Below are 19,828 nucleotides of genomic sequence, written 5' to 3' on the forward strand. Positions count from 1 at the left end.
GATGGTATCATAAAAATAATAATTTTTATATTATACCTATAGTATTAATAAAATCATACAGGGTGGCCCATCGAAAACGTTCCGCAAGGCATAACGGCCAGGATATTTTTTTTTTCAAAAAATCCAAAAACACGTCAATTTTGTTTATGAGGGGGACAACTTTTGCCCCAAAAATGATTGCAAAATCTTCAACCCTCTAAGCGGGGGTGTCATCCCCCAACTTTTTTCAAATGGGAAGGGGGTCAAGTGGTACCGCAATGAAAAGGGCTTTTTATTCTCTATACTTTCCCGCTTCGTTTTTGAAAATCGGTCGAGTCATTGAGAAAATATGAAGGATTGAAATTTGAAAAGTTTATTTAAACATTTATCAGAGTAAATGATAAGGATAAATTCCTTCGACCAATTTGCTGTTTTTTTCTTATTATTTCTAGATGTTTAGGCATTTTTTCACTTGCCACAAGGTTGAACGATCAAGTGTGGCAGTTGCTAGATAGCTGTTCTGTGACTTGTGCGTTGAAGTTCTTCTCAATATCGTTAAACTGACTTAAAATAGAATTTCCAAAAATACCAGCCCACACGTTCAATTTCTGAGGGTTTTGTGTGTGCACCTCGTGAAAAACCCTTTAGCCCAGTACCGACAGTTATGCCGATTAACTACACCGTTCAATAAGAAAGTACACTCATCCGAAAAACACACATTAAATAGGAAATTATTATCATTCGCCACTCGTTCACTCATAACCAAATTGCAAGCGACGATCAAAATCGTCTTCGTTGAGTTCTTGTACCAACTGAATTTTGTACGGGTGGAACTTGTGTTTTTTTTAGTATCCTTTGGACAGTTCTACGATTCACGCCGGTTTCACTGGTTAATTTTCTTGTACTCAGCGTACTATCCATGGCAACTTGGCCCAATACGAATACCTCCATAGCTTCATTTACTACAGGGTTTTCCCTCTGCCTCTTTTTATTCATAACGGAACCAGTTTCGCGAAATTTTGCTGCTAACTCGCGAACAATTTTGCCATAAAGGTGTTTTTCAGGATGGCATTCATTGAATATCTGCGGAACCCGATTGCTACATTCATTATTTTTAAAATAAAGTTCGATTATTTCCACTTTTTCTGCAAGTGAGTACACCATAATTATTGTTAAAAAGTTTAACGATATTGAGAAGAACTTCAACGCACAAGTCACAGAACAGCTATCTAGCAACTGCCGCACCTGATCGTTCAACCTTGTGGCAAGTGAAAACATGCGTAAACATCTAGAAATAATAAGAAAAAACAGCAAATTGGTCGAAGGAATTTATCCTTATCATTTACTCTGATAAATGTTTAAATAAACTTTTCAAATTTCAATCCTTCATATTTTCTCAATGACCGATTTTCAAAAACGAAGCGGGAAAGTATAGAGAATAAAAAGCCCTTTTCATTGCGGTACCACTTGACCCCCCTTCCCATTTGAAAAAAGTTGGGGGATGACACCCCCGCTTAGAGGGTTGAAGATTTTGCAATCATTTTTGGGGCAAAAGTTGTCCCCCTCACAAACAAAATTGACGTGTTTTTGAATTTTTAGAAAAAAAAAATTACCCTGGCCGTTATGCCTTGCGGAACGTTTTCGATGGGCCACCCTGTATAATAATTGTCCTAAATTGAAAGTATTTGATTTTAGGATTATCATTTAAATGATACGTGCATCGTTTCAAATAACAAATAAATTAAACATGCTCACTATAAAAATGGTGCAACTACAAATAATTATAATACCAAATTATTAGAGGGAGGCTACTACCGTATGATTGAAAAAAAAAACGGCGTAAGTGATGGCTATGAAATAAAGATCGCTGTCATTTTATATGGGAAATATATAATTATAACATCTTGCACAAATAAAAATAGTTTTTTTTTCAAACGTCACAAAATATATTATTAAACTGACATAAAGTTTCAAATTCAACGAACGTAGTTTCTCGATATAAAATTACTTACAAGGTATACTTTTAAGTATTTATATATTATTTGGATGTCATTTGCTGTCATTTTATGTGTAAATTTATATGGGAAATGTTATTGATCGTCATTTCTCAGTCAACTGGACGCCGTTTTTTTTTCGATCATACGCTATAAGGATTAATGACAATGAAACTGCTCAAGTACTTGTACGCTTAAAAAAGAATTGTCTGTATATTATGTGTGTACAAAACAGAAAAATTAAAAAGATTAACGCCACACAAACAACATATCATTCTTAACGAGTTTGTTGTAAGCTAAAATAAAATGTAATTGTGTTCATTGTTAAGATATTTCAAATAAACCTTTGCACCTTACAATAATTGACGATTTCGAAAACATTATTAAAACTTCACTATCAACAGCAACGTTTTTTCTCTTTATAAATAAAAATAATAATACAGTACGTCTGTCCGTTCTGTAGCTACGGCGTATCCGTGAGAGGGGAAACGATATTTTCTCGATGTTTTTCGTAAAAAATTAGATGACGCGTCCCATCAGTAAAAATTCGACAAATTTGCAAGTAGCCAATAAAATGAGTGGGCGGAGCGATTTGCGGTGACGTACTTGTCAAGTCGACGTATAAAATATATTGCTGTTTATTTAAATGTTTTTTGTCCGCATTCCTTTCATAGACACAGATCCACCAGGCGTACTGTACTAGTAGATATTAAACGACCAGCGGCGTAGCGTGGGGTCAATACAAGGGGATGTAATAAGTGAGTGCAATGAATATTTTCATTGTACTCACAATCAACACGATAAGGTTTTTATTTTTTTTATTAAAGTTTTTAATTTAGAAGTTAGAAAAATAAAATATACAAAAAATGACAGATTAAAAAAATAATTAAATGAATTTAAAAAAAATTGGTCAAGTGCGAGTTGGACTTGCGCACGAAGGGTTTCGTACAATTCATTATCTATTAGACACTAGGTATATTATTATAAACTTTTTTTACGATCTAGCTGAAATTTTGAATGCGCGTATAAGTAATTTAAAAAAAATGAAGAACACATTACTAAAAATTGTATTAATCAATAATAAATATGTAAAAAGTAAAAATAAATATGTAAAAATTAAAAGAAAAACGATTAAAAAAGTCGCCTTGACTAGGATTCGAACCTGCCTTACTACGGCTCCAACGTGATAGCAGCGTAAAGTCCAAACGCTTTAAACCACGCGGCCACCGAGGACTTGAAAGATTCTATGTAAAATTCTTACTTAAAAGATTTTTAGTGAAAGTACTTTTTTATTTATAAACATTTATTCAATTTTGTTTTTAGTATTTGTTCTTATAACGGCAACATAGATACATTATCTGTAAAAATTTAAACTGTCTAGCTATAATGGTTCATAAGATAGACCTTTGTGACGGACGGACAGCGAAGTCTTAGTAATAGGGTTCCCGTTTTTACCCTTTGGGTACGGAACCCTAAAAAAGAACTAAATTTAGGTTAGGTAGACAAGGTCAACAAAAAATTTACTGAGTGCCTTACAACCACATAACCAGTGTTCATTTTTATAAAAATTATACGAAATTTTTTTTTTATAAATACACGATTTCAATTTAGTATTGATATTCAAAATACGATGTACTTAAACAGCCGTTAAACGGAAGCCTACTAAAATGCCGTTAATAGATATTATGACGTCGTTGATGTCAGCGGAAAGTAATGCCTGGCGATACGCATTCTGCAAGAGCGCTTGTGGCTCCGTGACTGAGGTTATTGCTTCGTGAGCGGAAGGTCCGTGGTTCAATTCTCACGCCGGACCAACACTTTTTTATATTTTATTTTGTTTATAGCTGTGCTTATAGTGTGATCTTATTGTATTGGTTTCACTCTTTTTGGTTGGATTGGTTTAGTTATTTGACGGGTTGGTTAGCGTGGTTATTTGGAGGGTGTTAATTCATTGGTTAGTTCGTTATTTGGTGGGGTTGGCTGGTTTTTACTAATTTATATTTGTTTTTTATATTTTTTTACAAGTGTCAAGGTTAGTTGTGTTGGTTAAGTTGGTTATTTGGTGGGGGGATAGCGTTGGTTAGTCCTTATAAAATTCCTATATTTCATAAAACCTCATCAACGACGTTATACCTATTAACGGCATTTTAGTAAGCTACCGTTTAACGGCAGTTTAAGTACAGCTTTCAAAATACGATGTACTTAAACAGCCGTTAAATGGTAGCCTACTAAAATCATATACGTATTATTTACAAATATACTCAGCCTAATCTCCAAAAAGTGAAGCCCAAACAGTGAAAGAACAATATGGAATTCTGCATAAGTCTATTTCACCCGGATATTCATTTAACTGCGCATGCCTCACCTGAAGAATTTTTCATTGGTCGATGTTTTTAAAGGGAAGTGGTTGACTGACATTTCACCTAATCTTCAATTTTATTTATATTTTTATTATTTATAACACATTATCATGGAGTTGGAAAAATATCAACAAATAGTTGGAAACAATAAACTAAACAAAATCACTCTTTTACGCGCACAAATAAAAAGTAATCCAAACAGAATTAAAACAACAATCAATCGGAGTTTGGCGCAATCGCAGTTCAATCCATATCCGGGTGAAATAGACTTATGCAGTTTTAATATGGAGCATGGAGCTGGGTTATGTTGTCTTTTTCTTACGGCACAGAAACTGCACACGGGGTTAAATAGGGAACCCTGAGTATATTTGTAAATTATACGTATATGACTAAAATGCCGTTAATAGATATTGTGACGTCGTTCATGTCGGCGGAAAGTAATGCTTAGCCATAAGCATATTGCAAGAGCACCTGTGGCTCCGTGGCTGAGGCTATCGGTTCGTAAGTCGCCTACTAGCTGCGGTACCGTGCGGACGCAGTGTTCAGGGCCACTTGCGAGTGTTTTTTGCACCGATTTATTTATCTACCTCGCGCGGCGCGAAGATAAAGAAATATTTATTTTTTACTGCATTTGTTTTTATAACAATTCAAAATAGATTCATTTGAATCTAACTCAAATGTTTCCTGGATCGGGGGGATGACCCTCGACCATAATATTAACACCAAGGGATCTTCGGCACCAACCCAGGACACAACCAGCAAAATAGTGAAAAGGGCAAATAAGCTTGTAAAACTCTTGCAAACCAACATCAAAACCCGCAATTGTCAACATTGCGCTAGAAGTGTACTGACAATCACAAAGAACGCCACGTCAAAAAAGGTTGATACTGAGGCAATTAGTGTAACCCTCAAAGAAATCGAGCAGCACCTAGAAAAATTGCATGGCATCTCCGATACTGAGCCAAAAACATCCACCTCCCAAATAACCAAGGGGAAACACGAAGAGACTACCACGAGAGAAATGGACACTGCTTCAGTAAGCTCTGATCTATTTGTGAGTCCAAAAATCACAGTACCACTGTCTGCATTAATAAATAAAAGAAAACGAACGCCAGAAACAGCCACGGCAAACAAATTTAGTAGACTAAATAATGACGAAAATCTATCTTCGACAGATTCGGAAACAGACACCGAAACCGAAATAAAACGAAAATCAAAAAGTACGTTTAAGAAAAATTTTGAGAACATCAAAACCTCGAAAAAGAGAAAACCTCCCCCAATTGTACTCCAAGGAACAATCAATGATCACAAAACATGTATCCAGAAGTTCAAAGAACACATCAAAGCAGAATTTTCATTGAAGTATAATATAAATACTACAGTCATTCAAACCAACAATATCCAAGACTATGACAATCTGAAGAAATACTTAGAGAATGATAATTCAGGAATAGAATTTCACACATATACACCAAGAGACAACGCCTCACACGCCTTTGTACTACGCGGACTCCACAAAGATACTATCACGGAAAATATCAAAGCAACCTTAAAAGATGAATTAAAAATACCAATCAACGAAGTCTATAAAATGAAAACGAAGAACGAAAACTACCCGCTATTTATGGTTACCACAAATAAAAACGTCTTGCTAAAAGTACTAAACGAAAAAGCAAGCGTTATCGAATACACTAGAGTATACTGGGAACGTCGCAAAAACGATAGAATAATCATACAATGTCGAAGATGTCAAGTTTGGGGACATACAACCAACAACTGTAGAAGAGCCCCAAAATGTGTGAAATGTGCCGAAAACCACTATAGCTACAACTGTACAAAACCCCTAGACCAACCAGCTAAATGTGCAAACTGCAATGGAGATCATACAGCAGCCAACCCGGAATGTCCGGTATATAAGGAAAAACTACAAAGCTTAGAACACAGAAAATCTGCAACATCAGGGCCCCAAAAACAGACATACCGTTCAGCACCACCACCGACAGTCAACGCCTGGGAAGAAAGAAACAGAAGAAAAGAACAAGAGGCAGCAACGGTTACACAACAACGTAGCACCCAACCACCTAGATCAAACTACGCGAAAACAGACCGAGAGGAAGGTATGTTTAACGCCGACAATTTTATGAATTCCTACAGCGATGTCATTCGAGATGCTGAAGAAATAAATCGTATGATTAATTTTACTGAGTTAAGTCGAGCTTTGGCATCGCTGAAGGAACTCCTAAAAAATGCTCACACGGGTATGGAAGTGATTAGGGTTATGCTTGGCTTTGAACAAAACCAAGTCACTAAATACAACATAATACGCCAACAAGACTAAATTTTACACCTGACAAATAATGACTAAACTGAACATTGTACTGTGGAACGCCAATGGACTAAGACATAAAATGTCCGAGCTTATACACTTCTTATCAATATACAAAGTTGATATCATGTGCATAAGTGAGACTAAACTTACTGACATAGACCGTATAAAAATTAGACATTTTAGTGTCCACCGACAGGACAGGACACAAAGACGCGGAGGAGGTGTAGCAATATTAGTAAGAGCACGTATACCACATAAGCTATTAAACATTAACTTACAAAGTTCCGTAGAACACATCATTATCAAATTAAGTGATGATACTCATATTGTTGCATGCTATAACCCTCCATCCAACACACTGACTCACAATGACTTAGACAATCTTATTTCTCCTTTCCCTCGAGTATTATTAATGGGTGATTTAAATGCGCGACACATAGCCTGGAAAAATCACGTAAATAACACTAGTGGACTAAACCTATATACATATACGCTTAACAATAATGTTGCGCTCTTACACACCTCTACTCCCACCCATATACCCCTCAATGGCATGACCCCAACGTATATAGATATAGTATTAAATAAAAATATTACTCAATATATCCAACTATCCACAAAAAATGAACTTAACTCCGATCATCTTCCGGTATTTTTCTCAATATCAAGTAATATTAACACACAAAACTATACCAACCTAGCATGGACATACAATAATGCCAACTGGGATCAATATAAAAATCTTATCAATCAAAATCTTCAAATAAACAATAATATAAGCACAGCACAGGACATCAATAGAGAGGTGGAGCGTTTTACTGACTTAATTCAAAACGCTCGAGCTGTCATTGGTAAGAAAGTGCGTATCAGGCCTAGAGAAGACGTCTTACCTGAAGAAATAACGGACCTAATCAAAGCGCGGAACAACCTAAGAAAAATATGGCAAAGACATAGACGACCACAAGATAGAGAGCAATTCAATCTATTGTCCGGACAGATTACTCTAAAAATAGCTCAACACAAAAATAATATCTGGCAAACTAAATTACAAGGCCTAAATATAAGAGACAACTCTCTATGGAAAATGACAAAAATACTGACTAAAACATTTCGGACTATTCCGACATTGGAAGACAATAACATAGAAGCTTTTGACGACAAACAGAAATCCGAGATGTTCGCTAAGCAGTTTGCAACAGTTCACACTCCACGACCAAGTACAACTAACGAACAGCGAGATATTGATGAATGCATTACTAATCTACCTAGATCGGAAATGGATGAACAAGCAAAACGCGACACATATATATCACATAAAAACTTAAAAATGGCAATCAGGAGCTTTTCAAACAATAAAGCGCCTGGTCCAGATGGTATTAGCTACCTACTTCTTAAAAAATTGCCGAGAAAAGCACAAGTGCAGTTGCTGTATTTATTAATGCGATTGTCCGAATCCAATACTTTCCAATTGCCTGAAAGAAGCAATAGTAATACCAATATATAAAGTAGGAAAAGATGCAACGAAACCAGGAAGCTACAGGCCTATAGCATTATTGAATACAATGGCAAAAGTATCTGAAAACTTATATTACACCAACTAACAAAACACGCAGAAAATAACAAAACATTGCCTAGTGAACAATTCGGTTTCAGACGCGGACACAACACCACTCTACTTGCTGCAAGAATGATACACGATGCACAGACGGGATTCCAGCGACAGCAGTCTACTCTAGCCTTATTTCTGGATGTGGAGAAGGCCTTCGATGCTGTCTGGCATGAAGGTCTTCTTTACAAGCTCCTCTTTATACATAATTATCCCCTACATATTGTAAATCTAATAAAATCCTATCTCCAAGGTCGTTACTTCCGAGTGAGGGTGGGCAATTCTCTGTCTTCTCAAAAACTTATACGCGCTGGTGTCCCACAGGGCACAGTAATCGCACCACTACTATACTCTTTATATACCGCTGACATTCCTCGATATCCAAATACAAACTTTGGACAATACGCGGATGACACTGTTTTATATGCTTCCTCTTACTACGTGAATATTGCCAATAAACAACTGAAGTATCACCTATTGAGACTATTGCCTTATTTCGAAAAGTGGAAAATAAAGATCAATTCTACAAAAACGGAACAATTACTTCTTACACAGAAAATTAGTAACGTAACTGTCCATGAACCATTAAAAATTGATGGTACAGCTATTCAGCCAAAATCCTGTGTCAAGTATCTTGGTATTAAAATTGACAAGCGGCTGTCATTCGTATCAAATACGACCTATAGGATACAACAGACTTACGCAGCATTACAGAAATTGTATTCTTTACTGTCACCTAGATCGCATATGACGGTAGATAATAAAATATTGCTTTATAAAACTATACTCAGGCCTACCCTAACATACGCATGCCCAGTATGGATTAAGATCTCAAATAAACAAAGACTGCGACTACAACGGTTACAAAATAAGACACTAAGGAAAATCACCGGATATGACAGATATACTCGTATAGCACATTTACATGAAAATACTGGATTAGAGACAATAAACGAATTTATCGACACAATAGGACAAAAATTTTACAAGACGCAAATTTATAATTCGCCCCTAACATCAAATATAACGCAACAAAGGCAGCACAATGTGATAAATATGAAACATTTGCCGATATACTCACGGCTACCTATATATAGTGAGTAATGTTCTCAGACTCAGAGCATAAATTAAATAATTATAGACGCTGACCACAAAGACACACAAAACGTAACATCAATCACTCCTAAGTTCAGACTACTCTCAACCGTGTACATAAAATATGTACATCAGTTGCAGAATAGACTGAAGACTACTACATCACAACTAAACATACAAACAATAAAATTACCGAAAATCTACTAGATATTACGAAGGTTTTTTAAGAGTTTTTTCCTCCGATTCTACGGATCTGATTTAAGTAACCAACATATTTATTAAAGTAAAACACGTCGGCATTGCCTCTATACTCCCAATGCATGTGTGAGCAAAAGCGGAACATGCAGCCTCGCCCGGTCAATAAAAGAGCTACCTAGGGCAAACACCGGCCCCCCTGTTCACAGGGTTCGCTTAGGTGGTTGAGTGCTTCGTCAGAAGAACAACATACCATCTTATCATGTTATTTTATTTATTGTATATATTGTATATAGCACCTTTTTATTGTATTTAAGGAGACATTCTCAATAAATGCTTTGAAACTTGAACTTGAAACTTGAAACTATCGGTTCGTAAGCGAATGGTTCGGGGTTCAAATCTCACGCTGACCAAGACTTTTTTATATTTTTTTTTGCTTATAGCGTGATCTTATTGCATTAGTTTCACTCTTTTTGGTTGGATTGGTTTAGTTATTTGGCGGGTTGGTTAGCGGGTGTTAATTCATTGGTTAGTTGGTTATTTGGTGGGGTTGGTTGGTTTTTACTAATTTATATTTGTTTTTTATTTTTTTATCAGTGTCGAGGTTAGTTGCGTAGGTTAAGTTGGTTATTTGGTGGGGTGGATAGCGTTGGTTAGTCCTTATAAAATTTCTATATTTCATAAATCCGTCAAGTGCGTCACATCAACGACGTCATACCTATCAACGGCATTTTAGTAAGCTACTGTTTAACGGCAGTTTAAGTACAGCCTTCAAAATATGCTTTGAAAATCGTTCTTCAAGAGTCAAGTTTCTTCAAGTCCTTTCTTTACTAAGAATTTTAATTTATTATGGGAGATATCATTGACTTTTTTAAATAAAAACGTATTACAATATTTTGAAAGGATGCGACGCATCACCCGCATCAATGGAAGCCTCCCCGCTGCGTTAAACGATGATGTTTATGACTTAAAATGTTTGATTTCGGAAATTAAAAATACATAAATAGGCAATCTTACGCGTAAGTATTACGTAGAGATGTAAAAATATATAGTTCGTTTAGTCTGAAAGTCCAATATTTGTCTAAAATTAATATGTATTGAGAAAACAGCACCGAAAAAACAGGTCAAAGTATAAAGTCCGGACTTTATCAACTCCTAACGTTTGTTAAATAGATGCTTTTCCAAATCAAAACCTTTAATTAATTTTCTAAAATGACTTGAATAACATATCATCAGATTTGCGATGTTTACAAAGCGGGTATGATTAATTTTTATTTACTTATTTGTTTGTAGATAATGAGGCGTCAGGAAACCAATAATAAACATCTGTCAGGTCACAGATTCACAGTGATAACATTTTGGGAATGTTTTATGTTTTTGAATTTTTATCTCATCATATACTGGTATCAATTGGGTCATTGCCTCAATTCAAAAGTTGGATAAAAATTCAGTGGCGTGGTCAGAAATAAGCTATAGGGCGCGGGGGCTTATATGCAAAAAGATTTATAGTTTCATTTCAAAAATTTCGTTACCATGACAATTTTCTAAATTTAGCAAGTAAAGTCTAATTGATACTTATAAAGTTTGAGTATTTGTTGGTAGTTAGTATTGAAAAATTGTAATATACAGTTCATACAAAATAAACTTTTAATTACGTGATTTCCATATTTTCTTTTAATCAAAATGTTTTAGGAAACAAAAATAAATGAATTATAAATATATAAACAGTTATTAACACCTTCTTAACAACACTTCAGGGACATAAAGGGCCATTACTACCGCTTTTCCATTCAAAATATTCTAATAAAGTTGCGATGAGTTTTTTACGGCTATTAAGCTATCTTGTACACTTCGCACTAAAAGAGGTTCTAAACAGAACTAAACGTTCGACTGCAATTTTTGCTAGTAAACATTTTTAAGCTTAAAGTATCACAACACTACTTATTTAAACCAAAAACTCGTAATACAAAACTAAAGTGTCAAATCGAATGACAATGTCAGGAAATAAATAAATTTTGACTTTCTTACAGCAGAGCTACCACCTGATTCCCCAGCGCGAGATTTAAATTCCAGTTAGTCAACCCGGCGCCGAATATGTCCATGGTTGGCAACAATGAATTTAAAAATCGCGCCCTCGATTACGTAACTAAAAGTTTAATTGATATCAAATAATATATAAACTATACTATACAGGCTGTCCCAGAAATAAGTGCAAGTATTTTAACTGGTAGTATAGTTCAACCCCAGAAACACGTCTATGAGTTTTTTTTCGTGAAAAAAAATTGAAAATTCGAAATTTTTTGAATAAAGTTTTGGATTTTTTTTAGTTTTTAGTTAAAAAACATAATTTCTCGATAATATGGCAACATAGGTATTAGATTAAATTTAGAAGAAAGAAAATCCAAAAAAGATCCAGTGGTTCTCAAAATTTTAGCAAACATTTTTTTTGGAAATTTTCAAAGCAAAATTTTGGAGTTTATTTGAAAAACGATAAATAGAAAATATGTTTCTTTTATCGAGATCTACCACCCCTTAAAATACTTGCACTTATTTCTGGGACACCCTGTATATTTCATCTGCGTGGTCTGTATTTTAATGCATGCGACAGAGATAAATATAAATGACCGCTTGACGGACAGAGAAGCAAAATAAAAAGCGACATACAATAGTGCCGGATTTTTACGTTTGTTGGAAAATGTGTGGTAAAAAAAAATAAACTATTTTAAAACTTTTCATGTATACTACTGATCTAAGCTAAAAACAATCTATTACCAGCTGTAGTAAAATAAGTAACTAATTGTGAAAAATAACGTACCAACCCTAGATGCAACATTTTTCATAAACGCATACATGTGCGGTTTGAAATTTTGATGCAAAATCCGGCAATACCGCAGATGCAAAATCCGGCAATACAAGAAATGTATCAACCCAACTTTTATCTCTTTTTAATGCATTTGATTTTCCATTAAGCTGTCTACATCACTGTCTTACACGTTAAAATACCGGTCGCGTAGTTTCGATCATCAGACACGGCGCGGCGCGGCTAGCTTGAACCACCACCACCTCAACTCAAGGCCAATCAACATGATATGGGCAAGGCAAATATGGCGGTGAAGACAGTGCATTGTTTACCTTTAACCTGAAAAGCCGGTAGTGGTTTCTCGTTCCGATTGCATACCAGAAATAATTAATTATCTCGTTTGTTGTGCTTCTGCAACACGTTTGTTTAGTTCTTAGCGTTCAGTGCATGGTGTGATCAGAAAATTGTGATAAAATAAGAGTGTAATAAAAATCCAAACCAGATATTCCACATAGGGAACTTCAAACTTTTGTGTTTGTCGTACTCCTGTATTATTAATTATTTTAAGGTAAGAACTAGAAGTATTTATCAAGATATTACACCTAAATAAAAAGCCTTCACCGCTACACCGCCAGTTTGCATAGTACTTTATAATGGTTACTTATAATAATCAAAAGATAGGTATTAAAGGGTTAATATTTTATTGTAGTGTTACGTTTTTCGTCGGTTCCGTCAGTCAGTCACAATTTATTTAAATACTATTTATTTAACACTAATTAACAAAAACAATAACGATAAAAGACTTATAGAACTATTTACAAACGATTTATAACTAAGAATTTATTTTGAATTTTAGCGCGTCAACTGCACTCGGCTATTTATAACTGCCCTCTCTAGGCCACAGCCGCCGGCTTTTATACCGACCGCTAAAGGTCTCTAGAATAGTCCATAGATCGTTAGGTGCATAGAGAAGGTTTCGATTGTTCTCGTATGTACTACTCCATTCTAGTGGGACTCGATCCTTCTCGAATCTTCGAATGAATCATTACGGTGTCTAGGCGATGTTAAGGTCATCCGAGGGCGGGCCATATTGTTAGGTTAGGTCGAGTCCACACCGGTCCGCAACAGTAGTATGCCTTTTACAGGTTCTGTTCCAAATTGTCACGGGAATTATAGAGGGGGCCCCAAGGTTTCTGCTTTTATATTCCCCAAAAATGACGAGCTTCGTAAAAAATGGTTGACAGCTATTGAAAGAGATAATTTCACTCCTACTAGTAGTTTTCGGGTAAGAAGTGCATTGAATATGCCTCAAAAAGGCCAAAGGCCAAAGCCTCTGTTACACTAGTGAGGATGTAGTTATGGCTACTGGTTACACTTACCTCGCTATAAGTAAAATATTGGAAGAATCAAGCTTTTTACATCAAAAAGATCACAGAAAGATATTGACAACATTGACATTTGAAAATATAAATGGCCTGGATGTAAGTCTTTTTTTAGGTCACAATTGCCCCTCACATACGTCAGAATTTATTATTAAATCCATCTTGTTCAGAATATCCAATATTTTATTGAAGAGCTATGTAAAAAAAGGAATGACGTCTTATTAAAAAATTAGTGAAATACTACGTAAAAGGCCAAAGACCCGACATTTGTGTGAAAAATGTCTATTTGGAAATAACATAAAACAGGGTTTAAAATACGCGTCAAATAAAGCACTTCTATCTCAGCCATATTGGAAAAGGTTGAATGGCCTTGTGTGGAGGTGGTGATGCTTGAACGCGGCTATTTGGCAAACTATTTAAGTTTAGGAAGAGAAAAACTTTATTTTACCTACATAATTAACAACAAACATATGCAAATCAAAGAAATAGTAGTATAAGTACGCATCTATCTAACAAACTTTGGACTATCTGTTTTCATCTCTAATCGTTTCGTTATCTGTAAATACGTTTATTACAGATGCTAAAAGATTAGAATGTTACTTTAAAAAAGCATTTAACACCCACATTGTATAAAGAATCATTAGACATCTCATGAAAAATTATACATTACCACAGAGTTAGAAAATAATACATACATAATATATTATGTGTATTAGAAGAATTTAACTAAAAATAACAAATCTGTGACTCGAACCGGTTGACTTTTTAAAAATAGTATATTAACTTTTAATTATTCAGCTTTAATTATATCTGTATATCTGTATTTATGATATTATTGTTAAGAAAACACATTATACACGTACACACTAGTAGCTAGTAGTTTATTTTAATCGGTCTAAAGTTCAAAACGTTGTTGTTTACGAAATAATTGCGTTCACACTTTAAAAAACGTGCCACTTATTTATTTATTTATTTAGTAATTTGGAAAATTGTTTTTTAATAATTTTGTTAATATAATATATAAAAACATTTACACTTATTTTCGTTAATAACATTACAACCATACGTAATTAGCTATTTTACAATATTATTTTTAGCTCAGTATATTTTAAGCTTGTACATTATCACGATAAGTGGTAGTAAATTAACTAGAAAGACTGATTTCTATTTTACTGGGGACGATTTTTAAGGTTTCCTAAGCCTTTTATATTTCTATAGCGTGTACCAGCGACTTCGTTCGAGTCGAATTAATCCTTTGTAATGGTGATGATAAAGCAAAGCAAAGCAAGAATTTCCATTAACATACAAACTGGATAAAATTTTCTCACATTTATGTCAGCATGAGAAAAAACAATATGGCGATATTATTATATAACTTGCTAATATTTGAGGGGAGTTTCATCTCGTTGGAATTTGACTTTCGAAAAATCCGTTTGCCAAAAATAAGCTTTTTACGTCAAGCAGTTTAAGCAGAATCGTGGTTAAGAAATTACCCAACTTTTTCGAAAGACTAATCGTTTTTTAAATAACAAATATATATATTTGAAGGGCGTTTTCACCCTCTTGGAATTTGAGATTCGAGAAACCCTTCCCTATCGAACCTCTACACCCCACAGTCAATCCGTTTGACAAAAATCAGCTTTAAACGTCAAGCAGTTTAAGCAGAATCGTGATTACTCAATGGTCATATTTTATGAAACACCCTGTATACATTTTAAAAAAATCTTAAAATATGTAAAACAACAAAATAAGATATACGTGTTTAAGAGTTTTTCCGAAAAACTCACTGGTTTTTAAATAAAAAATATTCTAATATTTGAGGGGATTGTTTCACCCCCTTAGAATTCGAGTTTCGAAAAATCCCTTCTTATCGAACCTCTACACCCTAAACTCAATCTGTTTTCAAAAAATCAGCTTTTTACGTCAAGCGCTTTAAGCAGGATCGTGATTAATCAATGACCAGATTTTTCGAAACACCCTGTATACATTTTTAAAAAATCTTAAAATATGTAAAAAACAAAATAAAATATACGTGTTGGAAACTTGACCGTTTTTAAATAAAATATAAATAATATATATATATATATATATATATATATATATATATATATATATATATATATATATATATATATATATATATATATATATATATATATATATATATAATAAATATAAATAAAAATAAAATTGGCGATACCAATTAAATTTTTAGTTACGCAATCGAGGGCGCGATATTTAAATTCATTGTTACCAACCAAATTTCACGCTGGGGATTCGGTGGTGCTGTAAAAAATGTCAAGTTGCCACATTTATTTATTTATTTACTGACACTGTCATTCGTTTTGACACTTTAGTTTTGTATTACGAGTTTTTGGTTTAAATGATTTGTGTTGTGATATTTTAAGCTTAAACAATTTTACTAGCAGACCTTACAGTCGAACGTTGTTCTTTTTAGAACCTCTTTTAGTGCGAAGTGTACAAGAGAGCTTAATATATGTTGCAAAAAACTCATTGTAAACCTATTAGAATATTTTGAACGGGAAAGCGGTAGTAATGTTAAAGAGGTGAGTTTTTTTGATGTAAATAATAACTGTTTATATATTTTAATAATTAACTAGCGTATACCCGCGACTTCGTTCGCCTCGAATTAATCACTTGTAATGGTGATGATAAAGCAAAGCAAGAATTTCCATTAACATATAAACTGGATAAAATTTTCTCACATTTATGTCAGCATGAGAAAAAACAATATGCCGATTTTTTAAAAAATTTCAAGTTATGTAAAAAAGACAAAATAAATTATGCGTTTCCAAACGTTTTCCCGAAAGACAAAGACTAACGGTTTTTTAAATAACAAATATTGTAATATTTGAGGGGCGTTTTCACCCTCTTGGAATTTGAGATTTGAGATCGTCCTTATCGAACCTCTCTTATCGAACCTCTACACCCCACAGTCAATCCCTTTGTCAAAAATCAGCTTTAAACGTCGAGCAGTTTAAGCAAAATCGTGATTACTCATTGGTCATATTTTATGAAACACGCTGTATAAATTTTTAAAAAATTCTTAAAATATGTAAAACAACAAAATAAAATATACGTGTTTAAGAGTTTTTCCGAAAAACTCACCGGTTTTTAAATAAAAAATATTCTAATATTTGAGGGATGGTTTCACCCCCTTAGAATAAGAGTTTCGAAAAATCCCTTCTTATCGAATCTCTATACCCTAAAGTCAATCCGTTTTCCAAAAATCAGTTTTGTACGTCAAGCGCTTTAAGCAGGATCGTGATTAATCAATGACCAGATTTTTCAAAATACCCTGTATACATTTTTAAAAAATCTTAAAATATGTAAAAAAACACAATAAAACATACGTGTTTAAGCGTTTTTTCTGAAACTTGACTGTTTTTTAAATAAACTGGAATTTCGAAAAATCCCTTCTTATCGAACCTCTCCACCGTAGAATCAACCTGTATGCCAAAATTGAGCTTCTTACGTTGAGTGGTTTGAGCAGGATCGTGATTAATCAGTATGTCAGTCACTTAAGGATTTTATATATTAGTATAGATTTATTTTTGTTTCCTAAAATATTTTGAAAATATGTAACAGTGGGCAACGCTGTGCCGGTCAAGCTTAATCACGTGACTAAAAGTTTAATTGGTACGAACTATACCTATATCTATATATTTTTAATACATATAGAAATGTTTAACTCTATTATTTTATTTTAAATGTATAATTTGTATAGGAAATTCAAGCTAATAATGGTTTAAAATAATCAACTAACAAGAACAAATAAATTAAATATTGTTATTATGTTAAGATTTTATTAGTCTTCAACAAATTCTTTAAAAAATACATGATCTCTGAACCTTCGTGCCAACGCATGTTGCAAATAGCAACCGTTCAAAGGTTGTATGTAATGTGAAAAACATTTTTTTTATATTAACGTTTCTTTAATTTTGTTTAAATGCTGTTATCGAGAAGTAGTAATTACCAATAAAATAATTTAAACACTTACTAGGTTAGAAAGTTTTCATATCTTAAAAACGATTTAAGTTTTTAAAATTATTATTTTCGATTGATATTTTGATTCAAAATTAAATATAATTTAGTTTCATTAATATCCGTATAAGTCCGTTATTTTACGTGCAACACTGCACTTGACTGCATCGCCAGTGTTGCCAGAAAGTTTCACATTCCTTCAACTTCACAAAAAATTCGAGATCTTGTAAAAAATCACGAAATTTCATCTATTTTATAATTAGGAGAACATTTTTAAAAACTTATTTCTGGTAATTTTTGGACACTGATTTATTTAAATAAACTTTTTATTAAAAAAAATAACACGATCAAAAATGCCGTGATAGATATTCTACAGCAGTATTATAAAGTATGTTTCAAAAAATTCATTGCTGACAATGACTGCTTGAACCGAGAATAATTATTCGTGCAAGACTCCATGATCAGCTGACTTATTAGCTTTGTTTTCTATTTACCTATTTATTTCTTTGCAACATAAAGAACTTTGGTTTAGTTATGGTATCTGTGTAATAAGACGTGTTGAAAGATTAAAATATATCTATTAAATTTTTGTTAAATGTCAAAATCTTTTGAATCGCGCACTTTTTGACAACAACATCGCTTTAAACTGAGGCATCTTTAATTAAACACCTTTAAAATATAATATTTTAACAATTTTGATTGTACAAAACTGCCAGAAACCTTCATATTGTCTTATTTTTGGATAAAAATCGACTTTAAAAATACTTCATATTGAAGGAAATCCCTTAATTCCGGCAACACTGCTCCACGTTGCTGGCTATATCGATTTTTTGACGATGTTGATGTTTAGGTTTTTGACAGCTAAACACGCAACTGCGTTTTGGGAGTGGAGGTGTGTCTGTGACGTCACAGTACACATACACAAATACACGTGGTCTAGCGGATTGCATGTGCATTGACACAAATACCGAAATATTTTATTATCATGTTGTATATTTCTTTATTCGATTCATCAATTTTGTTAATTGAAATTAATCAGCAATCTTTCAGAAATTCAATGGTAGACAAATAGTTGTTTTTAAAAAATAATATCAAAACAAATAATATTTAAAAAAATCCTTGACCTGGTTTTATTTGTATCAGATAAAATTTAAAATACGCTTTTTAGATTATTATTAGATGTAAAAGATACCTAAAACTACTGAACAGTTATATATTGACTAATAATACAGGAAAATAAAAGAATTTGTGAAAGTTCCAGAGAGCGTACCTAATAAGTATAAAGACTCAATAAGGAAATAAATAAATAGCATAATGGCAAACTTCCTTAAAAATTTAGCGTACCGTAAAAATGAACGTTGAACTCGGTTAATGCCGCATAATACCATTCAAAAAAGTTATAAATATGTGACACAGGAATGAAATAGTGATGCTTACCAAAATGCAGTTATTTTTTGTTTTCACTTTATCAAGAAGCACTTCAATTTTTATGACAGGTACCGGGATATTGTTAGGACGAAAGAAAATAATCGAACAATTTGGTGGGGCCCAGCACCAAAATTACAAAACGTCTGTAATGTTTACTGTTTGGCGTACGCCTTCGGAATAAGCGTCGATGAGCGTCGATAGCGTAGGGTAGCGCTGGGTTCATTCAGTGGTCCAAAGTCCGAGTTTCTCCAAGGCGAGAATTAGCTGTTTTTTGAACAGCGGCGGGCCTTAGGAAGAAAAGTTTACCAAAAAAGGTTTCGTAGATATTTCATATAAAAAATATCTATGCCTATGTGGCGTATTCATCTCTCCAAAAAAATCCTATATATGGGTATTTCGCCACTGCAAGAAAATCTACAAAATAAAATAGTTATTTTTTGTAAACACTGATGCGTTAATCCAACGGAAACTACTCGTCAGCAGTTAAGTGTAGTTTACACGGGATAGAAAATTGAGATAGAACTTGCTAGAGTAACTTGCGATAGTGTTTACATTTAAGCAAATTTTAAAGCAATTTCTTGTAACAAGTGCTTCCTAGGAATATGCGTTGAGCAAGAAATTGCATGGACGTATACACGGTATGGTGTATATTGCA

At 33.6% G+C, this 19,828-nt stretch overlaps 1 protein-coding gene across 1 annotated transcript in view; it reads right to left on the reverse strand.

Annotated features, from left to right (window-relative positions):
- The window catches only part of LOC115885271 (4-coumarate--CoA ligase-like), a 38,666-nt gene extending 19,305 nt beyond the window's left edge, over window positions 1-19,361 (reverse strand). Inside the window, exon 1 of the mRNA XM_030904125.1 lies at window positions 19,183-19,361. The gene's annotated coding sequence lies outside the window, so the exon portion shown is untranslated. The remainder of the gene's footprint in view (window positions 1-19,182) is intronic.
- Between the last annotated feature and the right edge of the window lie 467 nt (window positions 19,362-19,828).

Source organism: Sitophilus oryzae, unplaced genomic scaffold, assembly GCF_002938485.1.
Source record: "Sitophilus oryzae breed Bouriz unplaced genomic scaffold, Soryzae_2.0 scaffold_379_pilon_pilon, whole genome shotgun sequence".
NCBI lineage: Eukaryota > Metazoa > Arthropoda > Insecta > Coleoptera > Curculionidae > Sitophilus > Sitophilus oryzae.